The sequence below is a fragment of the Uloborus diversus genome, chromosome 3 (genome assembly GCF_026930045.1).
Source record: "Uloborus diversus isolate 005 chromosome 3, Udiv.v.3.1, whole genome shotgun sequence".
Taxonomy (NCBI): Eukaryota; Metazoa; Arthropoda; class Arachnida; order Araneae; family Uloboridae; genus Uloborus; species Uloborus diversus.
Genome location: NC_072733.1, coordinates 2,831,534 through 2,842,200, shown reverse-complemented (window position 1 = coordinate 2,842,200; position 10,667 = coordinate 2,831,534).

The following is a 10,667-nucleotide window of genomic DNA, read 5'->3' as shown; positions in this document are numbered from 1 at the left end:
TACATCACTACAAGCATTTTGTTATACAGTGAAACCTCTCCGAGAAGCCACCCCTTCGTTCAGTGAAAATGTGGACACAGAAGGGGTGGCCATTCTTAACAGTTTTCATTATTGAACTCGAGCTGTACTACGAATTATATAATTCAACACTTTTTAATGATGTTTCAAGAAAATAAAGGGGTCAACATACACAGGTTTCACTGTATCACTAAATGAAAAAATGCTCCTCATCGAGTTCTGAAAATGTAATAGCAATAACACAGCAAAAATTATCAGCTGTTGTTTTTCGAGCGGCTATCAGAAAGGAAAACTTTTGAACACTGAGAACAGTGGTATTCCCATAGGGTATATTCCATGTACGCCGTATACTCTCAAATATTTTTTAGACATATAGCGTATACCCTCAAGTTTCAAAAATTTTCATATAAAGACATATTACGTATATCGTCGCCTCAGAGCAACACTAAGATATCCTACTGTTGCTCTGAGGCAACGATATGATTGCATACACATATTGTGCGTAATGGATTACTGGGAGTATACGCTCAGAAAAACAGATGGGAACACCACTGACTGAGAATAATTTGCACAAGCCAAAAACCTCATTTTTGAAATAGATTAAAAAAAGCATCAAATAAATAAATTAATGTTTCAGTATTTTAAAAATTATTTTATTTATGAAATCCTTGTGCAATTTCAATTTTTCATGCATACAACAGCAGCATGGTGTGATAAGATCCTAGAACATAGACCATTCTATTTTTTAAATTAATCTTTGAATTTCAGGGGAAGGGGGGGGATCGCGGGAGGGAAGGCCTGTTTGATGAACCCAGAAAATCTTCTATTTATTTTTTTTAGCTTGGCTTAATTGTGCACATGTTATGTATTGAATATGCACAGAGATTTAAAAAAAAAAAAAAAAAAAACAGCGGTAAACCGCGAAACACGGGAAAGCACTGCTTGGCAAATTCAGAATTTTTTACTTCTATTTTTTAGTGTGGCTGAATAAAAAAGATTAAAAAATAAAACAGCGCTAACCAAGACATGTTTTCTAAAAAAAAAAACCCTTCAACATTTACGGAAAACACTTCAATTCTTTAAAAATTAAAAAAAGAATAATAGGAAAAATAACAGAAGATTCAACTGAAACAAATGTAAACAGACAGGAGCAGACGCCCTGTCAAAACACCGAACCGGTTACGAAATTTCCATACGCTTCCCGCTTTCCGCCTTCGTGTAAATGAGCAACGATTTTCCTCTGACTTGTGACGTCACATGTCTGCCGTCCGATGTCCGAAAGCGGGAATCGTGTAAAAGGGGTCGTGGGGGAAAAGGGGATTGATGACTCCGAGAGAAAGAGGGAATGGTTTCTTTAAAAATGGGAGACGCCATTTTCAAGGGTTGCGTTCGACGAGCTCGACCGGTTAGTTAATCACGTGACAGCTAATGATCACGTGCTCTAATCAACCAATCAACTCCCTAGAATCGTAACCGCTGTGGTAACCGGTTGAGCATACAACGCTTCGGTTAGTAACCAGTTACTTACCGGTCGACCGGTGAGTTTCGTCGAACGCAACCAAGATGACAATGGTTGACAACTCATAGGTTGCGTTCGACGAACCTCACCGGTCTACCGGTAAGTAACCGGTACAAACCGCAGCGTTCTATCATCTATCGGTTACCTCACCGGTTACCATTTTAAGCTGTTGATTGGTTGATTGGAGCACGTGATCATTAGTTGTCACGTAATTAACTAACCGTTCGCTCTCGGTCGTGCTCGTCGAACGCAACCATAACAGAGCTTGAAGAAAAAAAGCTACGTGACTATGGTAGATCAGTTGGAAGTAAGCAGCTATCATGCACAACCAAAGAATTCTATTATAGAACTCTTTGTGCACAACTAGAGGAGCCGCCCTCTACTTCAATTTAGAAATCTATTCAGCACTCTGTTGTCATGTTTTGACACATATGAAACTTTGAATAATTATTTATAAATTTGAGATTAGAGAGATATTAAGAGCAGCGACAACTTTGATATTTAAAAAATTTTCTTTCTCCAAAAACGCATTTGCATATCTAAAGCAGGGCCCAGCGCGAAAAATCACACCTGGGTTTTTTCGAGCAGGCATATTTGGAAAAACCCACTCTCTTGATAAAGTAGGTTTTTCAAAATTTTGTTTTATTTTGCAACATTTGCTTCAGAAACAAACTAAATATTGATCAATACGAAGTCCAGAAATCGACATCTTGCTTTATGGGCAGTAAATCAAATATTAGAAATTTAAGCTGCACATTAGCCGTTTCCCATTTTTAAAAAAAATACTTATCAGACTAAAGTAAGCAATACTTATTTCAATCAAATTCCAAGATGTTTTTTTTTAATTGTTGGGGGAAAATGCTTTGATTAACTGAAACTGGCCATCTTTTTTTTAACAACAGCTCAATGCAAGGTTTCCAAGAGAAAAAGTAATAATTCAAAAGTCAATTCCGATTCATCCGCCCTTAATCGAAACAACTTCGAGATGAAGAGATAACTAATTCCTGCTCAAAGGTAAAAACGTACACTGTGTTCCAAAATTAAATATATACATTGCTTTCCTTTTGATACATTAAATAAATGCCAAACGCATTTTTTCAATACTGCATTTCTCTATAAAACCTCACCCCACGAGTTAACTAGAATTTTCTTGAACGTTAATGCATAAAGGCGCTCAAAAGACATTTGCACGACGGCCCCGATCAGGCTTGGTGCGGGCCTGCAAACACATAGATTTGTACATGTGTTAAATGTAGCCTCTCCCCCCCCCCCCCCACCGAAAAAAATTATTTCAGCACCACTGTTATTATTATTCCACAATAACATGCAAAGCAGTTCTAAAAAAATATACTTTTGATACATCACTACAAGCATTTTGTTATACAGTGAAACCTCTCCGAGAAGCCACCCCTTCGTTCAGTGAAAATGTGACACAGAAGGGGTGGCCATTCTTAACAGTTTTCATTATTGAACTCGAGCTGTACTACGAATTATATAATTCAACACTTTTTAATGATGTTTCAAGAAAATAAAGGGGTCAACATACACAGGTTTCACTGTATCACTAAATGAAAAAATGCTCCTCATCGAGTTCTGAAAATGTAATAGCAATAACACAGCAAAAATTATCAGCTGTTGTTTTTCGAGCGGCTATCAGAAAGGAAAACTTTTGAACACTGAGAACAGTGGTATTCCCATAGGGTATATTCCATGTACGCCGTATACTCTCAAATATTTTTTAGACATATAGCGTATACCCTCAAGTTTCAAAAATTTTCATATAAAGACATATTACGTATATCGTCGCCTCAGAGCAACACTAAGATATCCTACTGTTGCTCTGAGGCAACGATATGATTGCATACACATATTGTGCGTAATGGATTACTGGGAGTATACGCTCAGAAAAACAGATGGGAACACCACTGACTGAGAATAATTTGCACAAGCCAAAAACCTCATTTTTGAAATAGATTAAAAAAAGCATTAAATAAATAAATTAATGTTTCAGTATTTTAAAAATTATTTTATTTATGAAATCCTTGTGCAATTTCAATTTTTCATGCATACAACAGCAGCATGGTGTGATAAGATCCTAGAACATAGACCATTCTATTTTTTAAATTAATCTTTGAATTTCAGGGGAAGGGGGGGGGGGATCGCGGGAGGGAAGGCCTGTTTGATGAACCCAGAATATCTTCTATTTATTTTTTTTAGCTTGGCTTAATTGTGCACATGTTATGTATTGAATATGCACAGAGATTTAAAAAAAAAAAAACAGCGGTAAACCGCGAAACACGGGAAAGCACTGCTTGGCAAATTCAGAATTTTTTACTTCTATTTTTTAGTGTGGCTCAATAAAAAAGATTAAAAAATAAAACAGCGCTAACCAAGACATGTTTTCTAAAAAAAAACATTTCAACATTTACGGAAAACACTTCAATTCTTTAAAAATTAAAAAAAGAATAATAGGAAAAATAACAGAAGATTCAACTGAAACAAATGTAAACAGACAGGAGCAGACGCCCTGTCAAAACACCGAACCGGTTACGAAATTTCCATACGCTTCCCGCTTTCCGCCTTCGTGTAAATGAGCAACGATTTTCCACTGACTTGTGACGTCACATGTCTGCCGTCCGATGTCCAAAAGCGGGAATCGTGTAAAAGGGGTCGTGGGGGAAAAGGGGATTGATGACTCCGAGAGAAAGAGGGAATGGTTTCTTTAAAAATGGGAGACGCCATTTTCAAGGGTTGCGTTCGACGAGCTCGACCGGTTAGTTAATCACGTGACAGCTAATGATCATGTGCTCTAATCAACCAATCAACTCCCTAGAATCGTAACCGCTGTGGTAACCGGTTGAGCATACAACGCTTCGGTTAGTAACCAGTTACTTACCGGTCGACCGGTGAGTTTCGTCGAACGCAACCAAGATGACAATGGTTGACAACTCATAGGTTGCGTTCGACGAACCTCACCGGTCTACCGGTAAGTAACCGGTACAAACCGCAGCGTTCTATCATCTATCGGTTACCTCACCGGTTACCATTTTAAGCTGTTGATTGGTTGATTGGAGCACGTGATCATTAGTTGTCACGTAATTAACTAACCGTTCGCTCTCGGTCGTGCTCGTCGAACGCAACCATAACAGAGCTTGAAGAAAAAAAGCTACGTGACTATGGTAGATCAGTTGGAAGTAAGCAGCTATCATGCACAACCAAAGAATTCTATTATAGAACTCTTTGTGCACAACTAGAGGAGCCGCCCTCTACTTCAATTTAGAAATCTATTCAGCACTCTGTTGTCATGTTTTGACACATATGAAACTTTGAATAATTATTTATAAATTTGAGATTAGAGAGATATTAAGAGCAGCGACAACTTTGATATTTAAAAAATTTTCTTTCTCCAAAAACGCATTTGCATATCTAAAGCAGGGCCCTAGCGCGAAAAATCACACCTGGGTTTTTTCGAGCAGGCATATTTGGAAAAACCCACTATCTTGATAAAGTAGGTTTTTCAAAATTTTGTTTTATTTTGCAACATTTGCTTCAGAAACAAACTAAATATTGATCAATACGAAGTCCAGAAATCGACATCTTGCTTTATGGGCAGTAAATCAAATATTAGAAATTTAAGCTGCACATTAGCCGTTTCCCATTTTTAAAAAAAATACTTATCAGACTAAAGTAAGCAATAATTATTTCAATCAAATTCCAAGATGTTTTTTTTTAATTGTTGGGGGAAAATGCTTTGATTAACTGAAACTGGCCATCTTTTTTTTAACAACAGCTCAATGCAAGGTTTCCAAGAGAAAAAGTAATAATTCAAAAGTCAATTCCGATTCATCCGCCCTTAATCGAAACAACTTCGAGATGAAGAGATAACTAATTCCTGCTCAAAGGTAAAAACGTACACTGTGTTCCAAAATTAAATATATACATTGCTTTCCTTTTGATACATTAAATAATTGCCAAACGCATTTTTTCAATACTGCATTTCTCTATAAAACCTCACCCCACGAGTTAACTAGAATTTTCTTGAACGTTAATGCATAAAGGCGCTCAAAAGACATTTGCACGACGGCCCCGATCAGGCTTGGTGCGGGCCTGCAAACACATAGATTTGTACATGTGTTAAATGTAGCCTCTTCCCCCCCCCCCCCACCGAAAAAAATTATTTCAGCACCACTGTTATTATTATTCCACAATAACATGCAAAGCAGTTCTAAAAAAATATACTTTTGATACATCACTACAAGCATTTTGTTATACAGTGAAACCTCTCCGAGAAGCCACCCCTTCGTTCAGTGAAAATGTGGACACAGAAGGGGTGGCCATTCTTAACAGTTTTCATTATTGAACTCGAGCTGTACTACGAATTATATAATTCAACACTTTTTAATGATGTTTCAAGAAAATAAAGGGGTCAACATACACAGGTTTCACTGTATCACTAAATGAAAAAATGCTCCTCATCGAGTTCTGAAAATGTAATAGCAATAACACAGCAAAAATTATCAGCTGTTGTTTTTCGAGCGGCTATCAGAAAGGAAAACTTTTGAACACTGAGAACAGTGGTATTCCCATAGGGTATATTCCATGTACGCCGTATACTCTCAAATATTTTTTAGACATATAGCGTATACCCTCAAGTTTCAAAAATTTTCATATAAAGACATATTACGTATATCGTCGCCTCAGAGCAACACTAAGATATCCTACTGTTGCTCTGAGGCAACGATATGATTGCATACACATATTGTGCGTAATGGATTACTGGGAGTATACGCTCAGAAAAACAGATGGGAACACCACTGACTGAGAATAATTTGCACAAGCCAAAAACCTCATTTTTGAAATAGATTAAAAAAAGCATCAAATAAATAAATTAATGTTTCAGTATTTTAAAAATTATTTTATTTATGAAATCCTTGTGCAATTTCAATTTTTCATGCATACAACAGCAGCATGGTGTGATAAGATCCTAGAACATAGACCATTCTATTTTTTAAATTAATCTTTGAATATCAGGGGAAGGGGGGGGATCGCGGGAGGGAAGGCCTGTTTGATGAACCCAGAATATCTTCTATTTATTTTTTTTAGCTTGGCTTAATTGTGCACATGTTATGTATTGAATATGCACAGAGATTTAAAAAAAAAAAAAAAAAAAAACAGCGGTAAACCGCGAAACACGGGAAAGCACTGCTTGGCAAATTCAGAATTTTTTACTTCTATTTTTTAGTGTGGCTCAATAAAAAAGATTAAAAAATAAAACAGCGCTAACCAAGACATGTTTTCTAAAAAAAAACCCTTCAACATTTACGGAAAACACTTCAATTCTTTAAAAATTAAAAAAAGAATAATAGGAAAAATAACAGAAGATTCAACTGAAACAAATGTAAACAGACAGGAGCAGACGCCCTGTCAAAACACCGAACCGGTTACGAAATTTCCATACGCTTCCCGCTTTCCGCCTTCGTGTAAATGAGCAACGATTTTCCTCTGACTTGTGACGTCACATGTCTGCCGTCCGATGTCCGAAAGCGGAAATCGTGTAAAAGGGGTCGTGGGGGAAAAGGGGATTGATGACTCCGAGAGAAAGAGGGAATGGTTTCTTTAAAAATGGGAGACGCCATTTTCAAGGGTTGCGTTCGACGAGCTCGACCGGTTAGTTAATCACGTGACAGTTAATGATCACGTGCTCTAATCAACCAATCAACTCCCTAGAATCGTAACCGCTGTGGTAACCGGTTGAGCATACAACGCTTCGGTTAGTAACCAGTTACTTACCGGTCGACCGGTGAGTTTCGTCGAACGCAACCAAGATGACAATGGTTGACAACTCATAGGTTGCGTTCGACGAACCTCACCGGTCTACCGGTAAGTAACCGGTACAAACCGCAGCGTTCTATCATCTATCGGTTACCTCACCGGTTACCATTTTAAGCTGTTGATTGGTTGATTGGAGCACGTGATCATTAGTTGTCACGTAATTAACTAACCGTTCGCTCTCGGTCGTGCTCGTCGAACGCAACCATAACAGAGCTTGAAGAAAAAAAGCTACGTGACTATGGTAGATCAGTTGGAAGTAAGCAGCTATCATGCACAACCAAAGAATTCTATTATAGAACTCTTTGTGCACAACTAGAGGAGCCGCCCTCTACTTCAATTTAGAAATCTATTCAGCACTCTGTTGTCATGTTTTGACACATATGAAACTTTGAATAATTATTTATAAATTTGAGATTAGAGAGATATTAAGAGCAGCGACAACTTTGATATTTAAAAAATTTTCTTTCTCCAAAAACGCATTTGCATATCTAAAGCAGGGCCCTAGCGCGAAAAATCACACCTGGGTTTTTTCGAGCAGGCATATTTGGAAAAACCCACTATCTTGATAAAGTAGGTTTTTCAAAATTTTGTTTTATTTTGCAACATTTGCTTCAGAAACAAACTAAATATTGATCAATACGAAGTCCAGAAATCGACATCTTGCTTTATGGGCAGTAAATCAAATATTAGAAATTTAAGCTGCACATTAGCCGTTTCCCATTTTTAAAAAAAATACTTATCAGACTAAAGTAAGCAATAATTATTTCAATCAAATTCCAAGATGTTTTTTTTTTAATTGTTGGGGGAAAATGCTTTGATTAACTGAAACTGGCCATCTTTTTTTTAACAACAGCTCAATGCAAGGTTTCCAAGAGAAAAAGTAATAATTCAAAAGTCAATTCCGATTCATCCGCCCTTAATCGAAACAACTTCGAGATGAAGAGATAACTAATTCCTGCTCAAAGGTAAAAACGTACACTGTGTTCCAAAATTAAATATATACATTGCTTTCCTTTTGATACATTAAATAATTGCCAAACGCATTTTTTCAATACTGCATTTCTCTATAAAACCTCACCCCACGAGTTAACTAGAATTTTCTTGAACGTTAATGCATAAAGGCGCTCAAAAGACATTTGCACGACGGCCCCGATCAGGCTTGGTGCGGGCCTGCAAACACATAGATTTGTACATGTGTTAAATGTAGCCTCTCCCCCCCCCCCACCGAAAAAAATTATTTCAGCACCACTGTTATTATTATTCCACAATAACATGCAAAGCAGTTCTAAAAAAATATACTTTAGATACATCACTACAAGCATTTTGTTATACAGTGAAACCTCTCCGAGAAGCCACCCCTTCGTTCAGTGAAAATGTGGACACAGAAGGGGTGGCCATTCTTAACAGTTTTCATTATTGAACTCGAGCTGTACTACGAATTATATAATTCAACACTTTTTAATGATGTTTCAAGAAAATAAAGGGGTCAACATACACAGGTTTCACTGTATCACTAAATGAAAAAATGCTCCTCATCGAGTTCTGAAAATGTAATAGCAATAACACAGCAAAAATTATCAGCTGTTGTTTTCCGAGCGGCTATCAGAAAGGAAAACTTTTGAACACTGAGAACAGTGGTATTCCCATAGGGTATATTCCATGTACGCCGTATACTCTCAAATATTTTTTAGACATATAGCGTATACCCTCAAGTTTCAAAAATTTTCATATAAAGACATATTACGTATATCGTCGCCTCAGAGCAACACTAAGATATCCTACTGTTGCTCTGAGGCAACGATATGATTGCATACACATATTGTGCGTAATGGATTACTGGGAGTATACGCTCAGAAAAACAGATGGGAACACCACTGACTGAGAATAATTTGCACAAGCCAAAAACCTCATTTTTGAAATAGATTAAAAAAAGCATCAAATAAATAAATTAATGTTTCAGTATTTTAAAAATTATTTTATTTATGAAATCCTTGTGCAATTTCAATTTTTAATGCATACAACAGCAGCATGGTGTGATAAGATCCTAGAACATAGACCATTCTATTTTTTAAATTAATCTTTGAATTTCAGGGGAAGGGGGGGGGATCGCGGGAGGGAAGGCCTGTTTGATGAACCCAGAATATCTTCTATTTATTTTTTTTAGCTTGGCTTAATTGTGCACATGTTATGTATTGAATATGCACAGAGATTTAAAAAAAAAAAAAAAAAAAAACAGCGGTAAACCGCGAAACACGGGAAAGCACTGCTTGGCAAATTCAGAATTTTTTACTTCTATTTTTTAGTGTGGCTCAATAAAAAAGATTAAAAAATAAAACAGCGCTAACCAAGACATGTTTTCTAAAAAAAAAAACCCTTCAACATTTACGGAAAACACTTCAATTCTTTAAAAATTAAAAAAAGAATAATAGGAAAAATAACAGAAGATTCAACTGAAACAAATGTAAACAGACAGGAACAGACGCCCTGTCAAAACACCGAACCGGTTACGAAATTTCCATACGCTTCCCGCTTTCCGCCTTCGTGTAAATGAGCAACGATTTTCCTCTGACTTGTGACGTCACATGTCTGCCGTCCGATGTCCGAAAGCGGGAATCGTGGGGGAAAAGGGGATTGATGACTCCGAGAGAAAGAGGGAATGGTTTCTTTAAAAATGGGAGACGCCATTTTCAAGGGTTGCGTTCGACGAGCTCGACCGGTTAGTTAATCACGTGACAGCTAATGATCACGTGCTCTAATCAACCAATCAACTCCCTAGAATCGTAACCGCTGTGGTAACCGGTTGAGCATACAACGCTTCGGTTAGTAACCAGTTACTTACCGGTCGACCGGTGAGTTTCGTCGAACGCAACCAAGATGACAATGGTTGACAACTCATAGGTTGCGTTCGACGAACCTCACCGGTCTACCGGTAAGTAACCGGTACAAACCGCAGCGTTCTATCATCTATCGGTTACCTCACCGGTTACCATTTTAAGCTGTTGATTGGTTGATTGGAGCACGTGATCATTAGTTGTCACGTAATTAACTAACCGTTCGCTCTCGGTCGTGCTCGTCGAACGCAACCATAACAGAGCTTGAAGAAAAAAAGCTACGTGACTATGGTAGATCAGTTGGAAGTAAGCAGCTATCATGCACAACCAAAGAATTCTATTATAGAACTCTTTGTGCACAACTAGAGGAGCCGCAAAAAGTGTATGGTAATTACAATTTTGAACATTTCCGGAAAAGAGCCACCAAAGCCTCTCTCTCTAATATAATCCGACAACAATTACTTTTG